Source organism: Mycteria americana, chromosome 1, assembly GCF_035582795.1.
Source record: "Mycteria americana isolate JAX WOST 10 ecotype Jacksonville Zoo and Gardens chromosome 1, USCA_MyAme_1.0, whole genome shotgun sequence".
NCBI classification, from domain to species: domain Eukaryota; kingdom Metazoa; phylum Chordata; class Aves; order Ciconiiformes; family Ciconiidae; genus Mycteria; species Mycteria americana.
The window spans coordinates 19006130-19021069 of record NC_134365.1 but is presented as its reverse complement, the minus strand read 5'-3'; the positions used below and the strand labels follow the sequence as shown (position 1 = coordinate 19021069).

Below are 14940 nucleotides of genomic sequence, written 5' to 3'. Positions count from 1 at the left end.
AAGACCGTGGTACGCCTCCTAAACCTTTCCCGGCTTTCTGAAGGTGGCTACATTTGTTTGATTAAATATTCTGTATGCAAGGTGTGTATACCACTTTGGCATGCTTACTGAGAAAAGGTGCTATGTTAATGTGATATTTAATATTGTTCTAAGTAATAGAAGTAGGCTCCAGGAAAAAAAGAAAGAAAAAACCCAACTTCATTTAAATAATGATTGATAGCAGCACATGATGATACAATTATTAATTTCCTGTCTGGTAAAAATCAATGTGTAATTTTAGATACTATTCTTCAAGAGCAGGAGATATTTAAGGCTTGATCTTAGTCATGTAATGCAGATAAAATTCCTACTGACTTTACATACAGTTTCTATGAAAGGTTCACAGCACTGGGCCTAACTAGAAAGAAGGTATTGGAGAATTTTATATCAAAAGGAATCCCCACCCCCAGTACTCAGTAACTACTTTTATCTGGATAATTAATATACTTTCTGTAAATTACAAACAAATATGCTTGATTCAAGGAGTCCCCTGGAACTTTTTTGGCATTTAAGAAAACACTGATGCTTTCCTCCTTTAGAGAATAACCAATTACCATAAGAGCCTCACCTGTCTTTGAGTGCATCTGCTTACTTGTGGGGGCAGGAGAAATGTGTTTTCCCTCTTCTAGTATTAACTCTTCCTACTTCTGACAGCGCGCATTAAATTCCTCCTCAAATATCTAGGAGGTTGCCACATTGCACAGACTAATCTTACCTCCTCAGTCACGTAATTAATTTGTGAGGTAAGAGGCTGGGTAGTACAATTTACTTGGGGTGGCTCAGGGTAAAGCTGGGATTAGCGGTGGGTCAGGGTAAGGCTGGGATTAGAAGTGACTCCAGGATTGTCATTTAATGCCTTACTACACTCTCAAGTCTCCCAGCCTTGCCTGGAAGACCAATCTGAAAAGTCAAATTTATTGTTGTCCTTTTTTGTGTGTTATTTTTGTGGTTTTGTTTGAGGGTTTTTTTAAGATTACTTATAGACTATCTTTCTTTAATTTAGGGTGATTAGTAACATGCCTCAAAGCAAACACAAACACTTTATTCCAGGCTCTGAGAGAATTAAACCCATTTTATTTCTCTTCTAGACTAAGTTACTAGTAAGTAAGTCATTCTTTCAGCTGAGAGAGTGGAATTTGGCCGCACTTTCCCGCAGAAGGTTTGCTTTGCTGCAGAGCTGTCTTTGTCTCAGCTCTGGTAAAGTGAATCATAAAACAGCTTCTTAATTAGCTGTAGGATAAATCTCCAAGAGAACTCTAGGATCTGTGACTAGAAAAATCTCTGAGCAAACAACCTGGATCAACTAAAGTTGAAAATACAGTCTGTTGCTTAAAAACTAATACAAAATGACTAGCTGATTAACTGGCAAAGCAGATGTCTCAGGTGAATAACAGAATAAACCATCTACCAGCTGACAAACAAGATGATTGTGCTTTGTGGATAAATTGACACATATACAGAGTACTAATCCAGGTCTGCTGGTTTAATAGACTAATGACAAAGTCTAACTCCAAATGTAAATAGCGCACAATTAAATCTAATCTGAGATACCGGCGCTCAGGAAGCCAGTGCTTCAGCTCCTCTAAAAGTTTGTGCCAGGCAGAAACAACTCCTGCAGTGACTGTGTGGATTAGGGAAGGCTTGAAAGGCAATCAGCTCACTGGTGATAACAAGTTCAAAATCGTTACCCCTACTAACTTTCAGCACAGGTTGCCACTGGGAAACAGAAGGGAGAGATGTGGCCAAGAGTAAAAAGAAACAGGATCCTTAACTAGACTGCAGCAGACTACTGCTTCCATAGCTTAGTATTTACCTTAATAATGCATACACGCTTATTCTACTTCAAAATAAATGTTTTATAGGTATATGACAGATCATTACCAGTAACAATAGGAAATTTCATATATAGCTTCAGAATACCATCTCTGTTTCAATGGGAAGTCGTTCTTTCCATTCAGTTATTAATGTCTGGCTGTTTGTCATTACATAAACAGGTGGAGTTGACAAATATGCAATGAGAGAGACTGAAGCTGCCCATTTCACCTCAATATGGCCTCCTGCTGCCCCATCCACCTGCTTTGATTTTACTTCCAGAATGCAGCATTTTTCACCATTTGCTCAAGTGCTTTCTAAGGGGAGACTCCATCCTGACCGCAATTTGTTTTCCAGAGAATGCAGTATATGGATCCCCAAGCACACCACGTCATTCTGTATTACTATAATTGTTATTAATATAAAGTATTCCCCAACTGCACAGAGTGGCGTAAAGTCGAACCACACTAATAAATACCATCAGTTAAAGCGTCAATAGAGAAAAATCTAAACTGAAACAGCTTTGCCTAAGGACTAGAGCATGTAACCCTTTTGCTGTCAAATTCTTTACTAGTTGAGTAGGTCCTTTCAAATCAAGGAAGCTTAATGGATGAGTAAAATGGGACTATGCCTCTGAATTAATGTTGAATCAACCTGAATGAAGGTTGTACAATGTAGCCCAAAAATAGCATGACAGAAAGGGAGTTAAATTAGATAGAGGCATAATGCATAGCTAAAATGACCCAATTTAAATTTATATCATCAGACCAAATACTATTTGGATTTTCACAGTTACTGACTTCTTAAATTAGAACATTTAACTTGCAGTCTTGCAAATCATTATGATCTAGCATGGCAAATGCTGCATGGAGGCAGAGATGGAATCACGTATCTGTATGTTTCAAAGCAGGTGGTTGTTACCTGATATGCAGCTACAGTACCTGTGCTACAGTTCAGGCTGACACAAAGTCTGGCATGCCAGAAGATTTTGAATATATGGAATCATGTAGTAATTTAGGCTTGAAGGGAACTTCAGAGGTCATCTTGTGTAGCTCACTGCTCAAAGTAAGCCTACATAGACAAAGCCGTTCAAAGACATCTCTAGTCGAGTCCTGAACACCTCCAGTGGGCATTCTTGAACATCCCCAAGGTTGAATCTTATAAGAAAACCCCAACATTTTAATAGAAATACAAAGTATAAAGACTGGCTTAGATTAAGGAAGCAGAAATTAATACAGGAGGAATAAAAAGAGATCAAATCAAAGATTTCTACATGAGAGAGTATCTCACTGGGTTGCTTTGATTAGTTTTTGTACCATAGTGTAAGTGACTTCCCACCTGGAATCTGTCCATAACCTCATTCCTCATCTTTGTGTGTTCATTCCTCACACCGCTGTCCACTGTTGGTATTACAAGTGACCTCATCCCAGCAGAGATGAAAACCCTTAGAGGACATCTGAACATGTCAAAAACACCAGCACAACTAATGCAGATATATCCATGCTGTCACTATGCCTGTAACCAGTTTCTAGAAGTCCATGACAATCTTGAGGCATATGGGCCAGGTGAAGAGTAGAGTCAGGATGCCAAATATTAGAAGAACAAACTTTCAGTTGTTTAAGTAATTAGTGGATGGGATCCCCTGGAAAACTGCCCTAAGGGACAAAGTTTCTGAACAGAGCTGGCAACTCTTTTTTCTTAGAGTGCAAGAGCTCTTGATTCTCACGTGTAAGAAATCAGAAAGGAAGGAAGGAGACCAGCATGGCTTAGTAAGGGCCTCCTGGTCAAACTAAAGTGTAAGAAGGAAATGCACAGGCAGAGGAACTAGGGATGTGTACCCTGGGAAGAATGTAGGGACACTGACTGGATGTGTAGGGATGAGATCAGGAAAGCTAAGGCACGGTTGGAGCTGAATTTGGTAATGAATGTGAAGAATAATAAAGGCTTTTACAGGTACATTGACCAGAAAAGGAAGAGTAAAGAAAACGTACAGCCCCTGATAAATAAGACAGGAGAACCAGTAACAATCAACTGAAGGCTGAAGTATTCAACAATCCTTTTGCCTCAGTTACCACTGGCAATCACTCTTCCTACATCTCTCAAGCTCCTGAACCCTCAAGGCAAGGACTTGGGGAATGAAGTCCCTCCCATAGTAAGAGAAGATCAGGTTCAAGACCACCTGAGAAACCTGAACATATATAAGTCTGTGGGACCTGACAAGATGCATCCCAGGGTCCTGAAGGAACTGGCTGATGTAGTTGCCAAGCCACTCTCAATCATATTTCAGAAGTCATGGCAGTCAGGCAAAGTTCCCAGTAACGGAAAAAAAGGGAAAGATCATGCCCATTTTAAAAAGGGTAAAAAGGAGGACTCTGGGAACTGCTGACCAGTCAGTCTCGCCTTCATGTCCGGAAGATCACAGAGCAGATCCTCCTGGAAGACATGCTGAAACCTATGGAAGACAGGGAGGTGATCAGAGACAGCCAACATGGCTTCACATAGGGCAAATCATGCCTGACTATAGAATCATAGAGCCATACAATCACAGAATCATACAATATTTTGGGTTGGAAGGGACCTTTAAAGGTCATCTAGTCCAAGCCCCCTGCAATGAGCAGGGACATCTTCAACTACATCAGGTTGCTCAGAGCCCCGTCCAACCTGGCCTTGAATGTTACCAGGGATGGGGCATTTACCACCTCTCTGGGCAACCTGTGCCAGTGTTTCATGACCCCCACTGTAAAAAATTTCTTCTTTATATCTACTCTGAATCTACCCTCTTTTGGTTTAAAACCATTACCCCTTGTCCTCTATCGCAACAGGCCCTGCTAAAAAGTATGTCCCCATCTTTCTCTTATGCACCCTTTAAGTACTGAAAGGCTGCAATAAGCTATCACTGGAACCTTCTCTTCTGCAGGCTGAACAACCCCAACTCTCTCAGCCTTTCTTCATAGGAGAGGTGTTCCATCCACCTGATGGTTTTTGTGGTCCTCCTCTGGACCTCCTCCAACAGGTCCATGTCTTTCCTGTGCTGAGGGTTCCAGAGCTGGACGCAGTACTCCAGGTGGGGTCTCACCAGGGCAGAGTAGAGGGGCAGTCCCTCGACCTGCTGGCCACCCTTCTTTTGATGCAGCCCAGCATAGGGTTGGTCTTCTGGGCTGCAAGCGCACATCGTTGGCTCATGTCCAGCTTTTCATCCACCAGTACTCCCAGGTCCTTCTTGGCAGGGCTGCTCTCAATCCCTTCATCCCCCAGCCTGTATTGACACTGGGGGTTGCCCTGACCCAGGTGCAGGACCCTGCACTTGGCCTTGTTGAATGTCATGAGGTTCACATGGGCCCAATTCTCCAGCTTGTCCAGGTCCCTCTGGATGGCATCCCGTCCCTCAGGCGTCTCAACCGCACCACTCAGCTTGGTGTCATCTGCAAACTTGCTGAGGGTGCACTCGATCCCACTGTCTATGTCACTGATGAAGATATTAAACAAGTACTGGTCCCAATACAGACCCCTGAGGGACACCACTTGTCATCGACCTCCATGTGGATATCGAGCTGTTGACCACTACCCTCTGGATGTGACCATCCAACCAATTCCTCATCCACTGAAGAGTCCACCCATCAAATCCATCTCTCTCCTATTTAGAAGTCTGAAGTCTGATCACTTGTTGCTAGCAATAAATATGTTTTACAGAAATCACATAAAACTACCAGAAAAACAACTCTTGAGATGGGCAGATGTGCTGGTCTAGTGTGACGCAGCATACAGAACCATTTCTGCATGAGATCTTTATGGTCTCAAAAGGTCCCTACCTGTCCAATCACACAAAATAGCTGAAGGGGGGTTTTGACTGCTTGGTTGGGGTTTTTTGTTTGGTCGGGTTTGGTTTTGCTTTTACTTTGGCACATAAACACCCATTTAAGGATTTTTTTTTCCCACTTTCCAAAACTTTAGTCTCTCCCTGACACGTCAGTCCATTCTGCCATTGCTAAATGGAGTGTTCTGTCCTCAACACATGGCATCCCAAAACAGGTATTGAGTGATCTCCTTCTGCAAGCAGACAAATGCTTGATGAATTATTTTAGAACAAGAAAATCAGTCATGGATACTCCCAGCCTAATGAAATGACTGAAAGACTGTTCGGAGGGTACAACCTATGATTTGCAATATGGCTGAATCAGACAGCAGAAGTTTTCTGGCTCTTTTAAAGCTGAACAGTTAAATAGGACAGGTAGGAAACACTGTCCTGCACAGTCACTGGTTGATAGGAGACTGAACAATGCTTTTGTCCTGTTAATCCTATGACCCACTGACTCCAACGAGCTCACGATGGGTTAAAGCACTTATAGTAAAGACTGCAGTGATAATGCGACTGCACAAAGCTACAGTCTCTTCCATCCTGAAGATTAAATACAGGTGGAAGCAATATACATAACTGACGGTACTGAAGGTCACAGCTGAGAGGTGAAAGGTACACATCTACAAACTGGCAGCTGAGGCTGGGACAAATGAGGACAGTAAGAAATACACCAGAAGTGCTTGTGTCTGAGAATGAGATGATCAGGTGAGTATCACGATGGAACATTAACAGCATCTGAGGCAAATCAAGAATTAGGTGTGCTTGCCAGTCTAATATGAAGAGTTGCTGGACATCTGGAGCTGTTTGGCTGTGTTACCTCCCTTTGACTGACACAGAGAGCTGTTCATCATAATGTTGTCTTAATTAATGTAATAATCTCCTCATGCCTCAGGTTAGATGGTGGAGATATTGAGAAGCTGTTTAACAGGAGGGGTTTTAGGAACATAGAAGAGAAATCCAGTGTGTTGTCCACCATCTTCTTTAAAAATAGCTATGTGTAATCACCAGAATACTACCGTTGGGAGAAACGTCTCACATGATTTAGGTGCTGACTGAGTCTTCTGCACTGCAGTACTGTTAAAAGGTATTACTGTCTGCCATCTGATAGGGAGCTCTGGTCTAAGCTTAAATAGCCTTGGTGTCATTACGGGTTGCACTGAAGGCGTGGCATTTAGAAGCAGACGCAGTCTCTCTTCCTTTTTCTGTGTAACTGCTGGCAAGTCTGGAAACTGCTGCCACAGGGAGATACCACAATGTGCAGATACCATAATTACAAAAAACCATGCTTTCATTCCTTCCTGAAGGACTTTATTAGCTTATTTAATAGTAGTAGTACCAACTAATTGACAAGACACAGAGCTGTGATTCCAGACACCTGGGCTATGTCCCTTTCGTTTGGGCTAAGGGGTTGGCTTTCAATCAGTGACAACAGCCCAGTACTTTAAAAAATGTTCTTTGCTGCCATATTCTCTATGGCATAATTTGGGATATTTTATGGCCTTTAATTAATGAAAACACAACTACCTTTTCACACACTTTGTAAGCACCTGGAAATACAAACTTCCCACAGCCAAACAAAAGCAGCGGAGATGTCTTTAGAGGCATCTGTGGAGGTGGGGAAAGACAAGAGGATAGAAGATAACATTAAAAAAAACCACCCAGGCTGCGCAGTGAGGGAGAGGAGGGGAGGGAGGGCAGGAATGGGACAGTGCTCCAGGGTCTGTGCCAAACAGTAAAGAAAAATGTTCAGAGGTGTCAGAGAAGTAAAGGTGTCTCCAGGGACATGATGGTTTGAATTTGAAAATAAGGTCTCTGTGGGCAGTTAGGTAAGGAGATGCTGAGGAAGGGGGTGGGGAAGAGTTAAGGATGAAAGGAATTGTTTAGGATGGATCTACCTTTGAATATCATGAGCACGGGAAGGCTAGCACAAGTTTGCTGCCATTTTAAGCACTAAGTGCTCTGTGCCAGTCAGCCACATTTACAAGTTCCTGTAAAAGCAGGTATTTAGGCCTGTATGAGGGTATTATTGCACATTCGCGGGAAGAATTCAAGCGATTCCTGCAAAGACAGAAAGATCAATGTTTGAGATATAGAGCGGTTCTGCAAGAAGGTCTGATTTCTTAGACTGATTGACTTGGAATATAGGTATGGGAAGAAAGTTAATTGTGACATCTGTATTTGGAAGTTGACAGTAACCCTGAGGTGATGGGCTTGCTTTGAAATTCATATATGACGTCAACGCAGAACGAGTGAACGGACTGGGGAAGCTGGTTGCCCAGGTTGCCCTTGAAGACTGAGTCATGGGAAATCAGCTCGGATTACAGTATTTCATGGGGCTTTTCATGTCTGTCCCTGTTAGGAAGGCAGACTGCCTCAGTGAGCTGAGCATGGAATCATGAAGTTCACAGAATAGAATAGAACAGAATAGACTTGCCTGTTTCAGTTGGAAGGGACCTACAACAATCAGCTAGTCCAACTGCCTGACCAATTCAGGGCTGACCACGTTAAAGCACGTTATTAAGGGCATTGTCCAAATGCCTCTTAAACAACTGACACGTGTGAGGCATCGACCATATCTCTAGGAGGCCTGTTCCAGTGTTCTAGGAGGCCTGTTCCAGTGTTTGATCACCGTCTCAGTAAAGAAATGCTTCCTCATGCCCAGTCTAAACCTCCCCTGGTGCAGCTTTGAACCATTCCCATGCGTCCTATCTCTGGATCCCAGGGAGAAGAGATCAGTACCTCCCCCTCCACTTCCCCTCCTCAGGAAGCTGTAGAGAGCAATGAGATTGCCCCCCTCAGCCTCCTTTTCTCCAAACTAGACAAACCCAGAGTCCTCAGCCATTCCTCATAGGACATGCCTTCCAGCTTTTTCACCCTCCTCTGGAGGCATTCAAGGACCTTCACATCCTTCTGAAATTGTGGGGCCCAGAACTGCACGCAGCACTCAAGGTGAGGCTGCACCAACGCTGAATACAGCGAGACAATCACCTCTTTTGTCCCGCTGGTTATGCTGTGTTTGATGCACCCCAGCATGGGGTTTGCCCTCCTGGCTGCCAGGGCACACTGCTGACTCCTATGGAGCCTGCTGACCACCAGCAGCACCCCCAGATCCCTTTCTGCAGGGCTGCTCTCCAGCCACTCCTCTCCTAATCTGTACTTGTGCCCGGCATTACTCTGTCCTAGAAAACATTCCTGGCAGCGGTGGGATTCGAACCCACGCCCCCAAAGAGACTGGAGCCTTAATCCAGCGCCTTAGACCGCTCGGCCACGCTACCCTGATGCTGTTGCTGTCTCCATCCCCGGCAACTGTATCCCCCAACCAAAATTCAACTTTTCACAGGACGTTTTAAAACAATTAATCTCCATCCATTACTCAAATAGAGAAGGAAAAAGGACTAAAAATGGCTTGTTCTATAGGTACAGGTAGACACTCCTTGCAGTGCACCACATGTTTCTGGGCCCCTTGGTAGCTGTCAGGGAACATCAGCTGGAAAGTTCTACAAATACCTCCTTGCCTATGAACCTGTGATCCCTTCCCAAGAACAGAAAGGGTGATGGCATATTTTTGGGAGGAATGTATGTTGAGTTTGCATTCAACTTCTTATTTTCATATTTTTGGAGTGTAGTGAGACTGGGGCAATGAAACATCTGTCCGTTCACAGAATCACAGAATCATAGAATAGTTTGGGTTGGAAGGGACCTTTAAAGGTCATCTAGTCCAACCCCCCCCTGCAAATGAGCAGGGACATCTTCAACTACATCAGGTTGCTCAGAGCCCCGTCCAACCTGGCCTTGAATGTTTCCAGGGATGGGGCATCTACCACCTCTCTGGGCAACCTGTGCCGGTGTTTCACCACCCTCATTGTAACAAATGTCTTCCTTATATCTAGTCTGAATCTACCCTCTTTTGGTTTAAAACCATTACCCCTTGTCCTCTATCGCAACAGGCCCTGCTAAAAAGTATGTCCCCATCTTTCTCTTATGCACCCTTTAAGTACTGAAAGGCTGCAATAAGCTATCCCTGGAACCTTCTCTTCTGCAGGCTGAACAACCCCAACTCTCTCAGCCTTTCTTCATAGGAGAGGTGTTCCATCCACCTGATGGTTTTTGTGGCCCTCCTCCGGACCTCCTCCAACAGGTCCATGTCTTTCCTGTGCTGAGGGTTCCAGAGCTGGACACAGTACTCCAGGTGGGGTCTCACCAGGGCAGAGTAGAGGGGCAGTCCCTCGGCCTGCTGGCCACCCTTCTTTTGATGCAGCCCAGCATAGGGTTGGTCTTCTGGGCTGCAAGCGCACATCGTTGGCTCATGTCCAGCTTTTCATCCACCAGTACCCCCAGGTCCTTCTTGGCAGGGCTGCTCTCAATCCCTTCATCCCCAGCCTGTATTGACACTGGGGGTTGCCCTGACCCAGGTGCAGGACCCTGCACTTGGCCTTGTTGAACGTCATGAGGTTCACATGGGCCCACTTCTCCAGCTTGTCCAGGTCCCTCTGGATGGCATCCCGTCCCTCAGGCGTCTCAACCGCACCACTCAGCTTGGTGTCATCTGCAAACTTGCTGAGGGTGCACTCGATCCCACTGTCTATGTCACTGATGAAGATATTAAACAAGTACTGGTCCCAATACGGACCCCTGAGGGACACCACTTGTCACCGATCTCCATGTGGACATTGAGCTGTTGACCACTACCCTCTGGATGTGACCATCCAACCAATTCCTCATCCACTGAAGAGTCCACCCCTCAAATCCATCTCTCTCCAATTTAGAGAGAAGGATATTGTGGGGGACCGTGCCAAAGGCCTTACAGAAGTCCAGATAGACGACACCCCTAGCTCTTCCCTTGTCCACTGATGTAGCCACTCTATCATAGAAGGCCACTAGGTTGGTCAGGCAGGACTTGCCCTTGGTGAAGCCATGCTGGCTGTCCCAAATCACCTCCCTGTCCTCCACGTGCCTTAGCATAGCTTCCAGGAGGATCTGTTCCATGATCTCCCCAGGCACAGAGGTGAAGCTGGTGGGTCGGTAGTTCCCAGGGTCCTCCTTTCCACCCCTTTTAAAAATGGGTGCACTGTTTCCCTTTGTCCAGTCACCGGGGACTTCACCTGACTGCCATGACTTTTCAAATATCGTGGAGAGTGGCTTGGCAACTACATCAGCCAATTCCCTCAGGACTGTGGGATGCATCTCATCAGGTCCCATAGGCTTATGTATGCTCAGGTTCCTCAGGTGGTCACAAACCTGTTCTTCTCTTACAGTGGGAAGGAGTTTGCTCCCCCAGTCCCGGTCTTGCGGTCCATCCACTCCAGAGGTGTGGGAAGAGAGCTTGCCAGTGAAGACTGACTAGTTGACAAGAAGTTGTTGAGTACTTCAGCCTTCTCCTCATCTGTTGTTACCAGTTTGCCAGTCTTGCTTATCGGGGAGGGGGGGGGTAGGCTTTCTTTGACCTTCCTTTTCTGGCTGACATACCTGTAGAAGCCCTTCTTACTATTCTTTGCATCCCTTGCCAAGTTCAGCTCCAGCCTTGGCCTTCCTGACCCCATCCCTACACAACCGGGCAGCGTCCCTATACTCCTCCCAGGATACCTGTCCCTGCTCCCACTGCTTCTGCATTTCCTTCTTGCCCTTCAGTTTGACCAGCAGGTCTTGACTCATCCATGCTGGTCTCCTGCCTTCCCTTCCTGATTTCTTATACCTGGGTACCCAGAGCTCTTGTGCTCTATGGAAAGCGTCCCTAAAGATCTGCCAGCTCTGTTCTGCTCCCTTGTCCCTGAGGGCACTTTCCCAGGCGGTCCTACTGACTAACTCCTTGAAGAGCTGGAATTTTCCCTTCCTAAAATTCAGGGTCCTGACCTTACTCTTCACTTGACCCGCATCCCTCAGGACTACAAACTTCACCAGTGCATGATCACTGCAGCCCAGGCTGCCTCCCATCGTGATGCCACTGATTAGCTGACTTGCATTGGTGACCAACAGCACCAGTATTGCATCCCATCTGGTAGGGCTGCCTATTACCCGGTTTAAGAAGTTATCCTCAATGCATTCCAGGAGTCTCCTGGATTGCCTACAGCTCGCCGTGCTACTTTTCCAGCAGATGTTGGGGTGGCTGAAGTCCCCCAGCAGGACGAGAGCCTGCGAGCATGATGCCTCCTGTAGCTGGAGTAAGAAGGCTTCGTTGATAGGCTGCCCTTGATCGGGCATCCTGTAGTAGACACCAACCACAAGGTTCCCTTTGTTGCCTCAGTCTCGGATTCTTACCCGTAAGCTTTCAGCCTGCTTGTGGCTATTTTTCAGAAACAGGTCTTCATACTGTTCTACCCATTTCTTGATGTAGAGGGCAACGCCTCCACCCCTCCTTCCTCACCTGTCCCTTCTGAACAGCCTGTAGCCATCAATAGCAGCACTCCAGTCATGGGATTCGAACCACCAAGTTTCAGTTATGGCAGCTCGGTCACAGCTTTCTAGCAGCGCAGTGGCTTCCAATTCCTTCTGTTTGTTGCCCGTGCTGCATGCATTGGTGTAGCGGCACTTCAGCTGGGCTGTTGGCTGTGTCACCTTCCTAGAGGAACGCCCCTTAATTCCTTTGAGGTATTTCACTGGTGTTTCCCTGTTGGCTCCTATTACCTCAGGAGCCCCTGGCTCATCTGCATAAGACTTCAAGTGTCCTGCAGCATAGCCAGCACGTCTCAGAGCAACAGTCTGAGGGCCCTCCCTAACACCCTGTCCCTCTAACTTTGACATGTCGTCCCACAGCTTGTCACAGCTGATATTATCCCATTCCCCCTTCAAGTCTAGTTTAAAGCTGTCAACAAGCCCCGCTAGCTTGTGAGCAAAGACTCTCTTCCCCCTTTGAGAAAGGTGAATCCCATCTGATGCCAGCTAGGCTGGTGCCTTGTAAACCATCCCGTTACCAAAAAACCCCAAACTGTGGCAGTGACACCAGGCACAGAGCCATGTATTAATAGGCTGGGCCCGTCTGTTTCTTCCAGTGTCGCTGCCCATAAGTGGAAGGATAGAGAAAAAAATCACCTGTGTTCCAGATTCCCTTACTGCTGTCCCAAGGCCCTGAATTCGCTTTTGATCACCCTCGGACTACGTGTTGCAGCTTCATCGCCACCCACATGGAAGAGCAGTAGTGGGTAATAGTTCGAGGGCTGTACCCGGCTAGGAAGTTTCCTAGTGATGTCCTTAACCCAGGCCCCAGGGAAGCAGCAGACTTTCCTAAGAGGAAGGTCTGTCCAGCATATTTGACCCTCTGTTACCCTCAGAAGGGAGTCAGCTACAACTATAACTTGTCTTTTCTTCCTCGTGGAGGTGCTTCTGATACAGGGCGTAGGCCTTTCTGACCTTGGCAACACCTCTGGTGTAGATGGGCCATCATTCACATCATCCATTGCCTGGCCTTCCACATTCAGAGTCTCATACCTGTTGTACAGAGGCACCTGGGAAGGTGAGGTGGGCAAAGAGTGGGCTTGCCTGCCGCCCCGAGTGTGGACTTGCCTCCATTCTCTCCTTTGCTTTAAGTTACTGCCTTCAGCCTGGCAGGGGAGGATCTTGGTTTTTTTCTGGTGGCTGTTCCTGTTTCTGTGTCAAGGAGACAAGAGCATGGTTCCACCAGTCTATCTCCTTCTCAGACTCCCTGATGCTCCTTAACCTTTCTACTTCCTCTTGTAGCTCTGCCACCACGCTGAGCAGATCGTCCACATGGTCACACCTCACACAGCTGTTCTCACTATTGCCACCCGTTACCAGTGAAAGGCTCTGGCACTCTCTGCAGCCTGAGAACCGAATGGCTGCATGTTTTTGTGGGAGCTCTGTCTGGGTTGCCACATGCATTCTGGCAAGTGCAGAGGACATAGCTTTCTGTTGGGTGGATACCATAGCTAAGCTCCTTCTGAGAGGGTGATGACCACAATTGAACTCATTTCTTGAGGTTGTAGGGTGACTACGCCCTTCCTGCGAGCCCTTCTATGCGAACTGCCATGCCACGCCCTATCTGACACGCCATGCTCTGTTTGCCCACTGTTTGCTCGCGCTCCTGGTCACTTGCTCTCCCCAGGCCGCTTTTTATAGGCGTGGGGGTGGTCGCAGTTGCTCTGGCAACACGCAGGCCTTGTCAGCGTTTCTTGGTGGGTCTCTCCGCTGCCCTGGCGTTTCCCTGCCTCAGGGAAACCCCCTGTGTGCCGAAATCTGCCACTCCGCTGCGGATCGGGCCGGCTCCAGAGCAGCTCCCCTTGGCAACCCAACTAATCTAGTGGTCTTCTGCAATGTGGTGACCGCATCAGTGAACAAGGGAGGAGCTACGAATGTTATCTACCTGGACTTCTGTATGACTTCTGATATGGTTCCCCACAACATTCTTACAAATTGGGGAGATATGGGTTTGACAGATGGACTGTTAGATGGATAAGGAATTGACTGGAAAGCCATGTCCAAAGAGTTACAGTCAATGGCTCAGTGAATACATGGAAACCAGTAATGACTGTTGTCCCTCGAGAGTCTGTACTGAGACTAGTACTATTTAATGTCTTCATTAATGACATAGGCAGGGGCGTTGAGTGCACCCTCAGCAAGTTTGCGGATGACACCAAGCTGGGTAGTGCAGTTGATTTGCTAGTGGGAAGGGATGCCATCCAGAAGGATCTTGACAAGATTGAGGAATGAGCCCATACAAACCTCATGAAGTTCAACAAGGCCAAGCGCAGGGTCCTGCACCTGGGTTGGGGCAATCCCCAGACTGGGGGATGAATGGATTGAGAGCAGCTACGTGGAGGAGGACTTGGAGATACTGGTGGATACAAAACTGGACATGAGCCAGCAATGTGTGCTTGCAGCTCAGAAAGCCAATTGTGTCCTGGGCTGCATCACAAGAAGCCTGGGGAGCACATCAAGGTGGGTGATTCTGCCCCTCGACTCTGCTCTTGTGAGACCCCCACCTGGAGTACTGCATTCAGTTCTGGGGTCCCCAGTATAAGAGATGGACCTGTTAGAGCAGGTCCAGAGGAGGGCCATGAAAATGGTGAGAGGGCTGGAACATCTGTCCTATGAAGAAAAATTGAGAGAATTGGGGTTGTTTAGCCTGGAGAAGAGAAGGCTTCAAGGATACCTTATTGCAGCCTTTCAGTACTTAAAGGGGGATTATAAGAAAGATAGGAACAGGGCCTGTAGTAACAGGACAAGGCTAGATTTAGATTAGATATAAAGAAGAAATTTTTTACCATGAGAGTGGTGAAACA

The 14940-nt window shown here is 46.6% G+C and overlaps 1 non-coding gene across 1 annotated transcript; it reads right to left on the bottom strand.

Annotated features, from left to right (window-relative positions):
* Window positions 1-8900: 8900 nt before the first annotated feature.
* On the bottom strand, window positions 8901-8982 carry TRNAL-AAG (transfer RNA leucine (anticodon AAG)). Its single transcript has one exon. It is a non-coding gene; the product is annotated as a tRNA-Leu (tRNA).
* Window positions 8983-14940: the final 5958 nt, after the last annotated feature.